General features: G+C 48.4%; 1 long non-coding RNA gene across 1 annotated transcript; it reads left to right on the top strand.

Annotated features, from left to right (window-relative positions):
• Window positions 1-6: 6 nt before the first annotated feature.
• LOC104913281 lies at window positions 7-1,027 on the top strand. The gene is made up of 2 exons (XR_795268.1): window positions 7-139; window positions 438-1,027. It is a non-coding gene; the product is annotated as an uncharacterized LOC104913281 (long non-coding RNA).
• Window positions 1,028-1,217: the final 190 nt, after the last annotated feature.

Below are 1,217 nucleotides of genomic sequence, written 5' to 3'. Positions count from 1 at the left end.
TCCAGCTTGTTACATGACAATACTGGAAGGATTTGCCTCCTGATTCATAATGCAAACAAGAAGGATGCTGGGTGGTACACAGTATCTGCAGTCAACGGAGCAGGAGTGGCCACGTGCCATGCCAGACTGGAGGTTGCAAGTAAGTACCACAGCACAGTGCTGCAGCCACAGCCTGAACTGCCACCTGTTGCATTCAGAACAGACCCTGATGGTTCACCTAACAAAGCTCAGCCTCCTGGAAGGATGTCTGTTAGTCCTGCTGAAAACTACATTGTCACTGATAGCAAGGAGAGTGAACGTAGTCCTTCCTCTACATTTTCAGCCTATCTGTTAAATTCTTCTTAAGACTTGGCTGTTTAACACTGCAGATAAAAAGTGATTGAATTGCTATAGCCTGGGTCTGGGAAAACACTGAAAGGGTCTTTTTTCTGTTCCAGCACATACGCACAAGCCAGTTCCAGCCCCAAAGCACCTACGAGTCCGACCAACTTTCAGCAAGTATTTGGCCCTCAATGGCAGAGGGCTGGATGTGAAACAAGCCTTCTCACCAGAGGGAGAGTTTCAGCGTTTGGCTGAGCAGTCTGGACTGTATGAAAGCGATGAACTTTAACTGGAAACAAAGAAGAAAACTCACACCAACGAGAGACAGTGCCAACACAGATGTAGTTCACTGGTAGTAGTTCTAATTAGCAAAATACCTATCTATGTATTTTTACTGTGACTCTTGCACATTCTGCTGTTCCCATGTTTTACCATGTTAGATGTTATTTATGTGGGTTGGTGAATATAACCATTTTCTGAGTATTGTATTGTAAGGATAGAGCCCAAGCAGGCAGGCCGATCAGCTCCCACAGCGCGGGCAGCTCCAGCCCCACTGTGCTGGGTTACGTGCTGAAGTAGATGGGTTTGTGCTGCTTCTCTAATACTGCTCTTGAAGAAGCTCTGTGCTGTCTGATTACTAAAACCAAATAAATAGAGTGTTTTTATGAGAATTAAGTAGAAGCAAATAAAATCTTAAACACCCGAAGCAGAGTTAGCCTCTTTCTTGCCCGCCGGCCCGGCCTCACGCACAGCCGCTCTCACCTCAGTCGTGCCGCCGCCTCCTGCTCCCGTCCCGCTGCTCCGTTCCAACTCCTCACGGCGCGTTAACGGCCGCAGCCACCTCTTCTTCCTGCTCTGATGGCCAGAAGGCAATTCCCCCGAGCGGGGCTCTGAGC

Source organism: Meleagris gallopavo, chromosome 15 (assembly GCF_000146605.3).
Source record: "Meleagris gallopavo isolate NT-WF06-2002-E0010 breed Aviagen turkey brand Nicholas breeding stock chromosome 15, Turkey_5.1, whole genome shotgun sequence".
NCBI lineage: Eukaryota > Metazoa > Chordata > Aves > Galliformes > Phasianidae > Meleagris > Meleagris gallopavo.
Note: the sequence above shows the minus strand (reverse complement) of the source record. Positions and strands in the feature narration are given on the sequence as shown.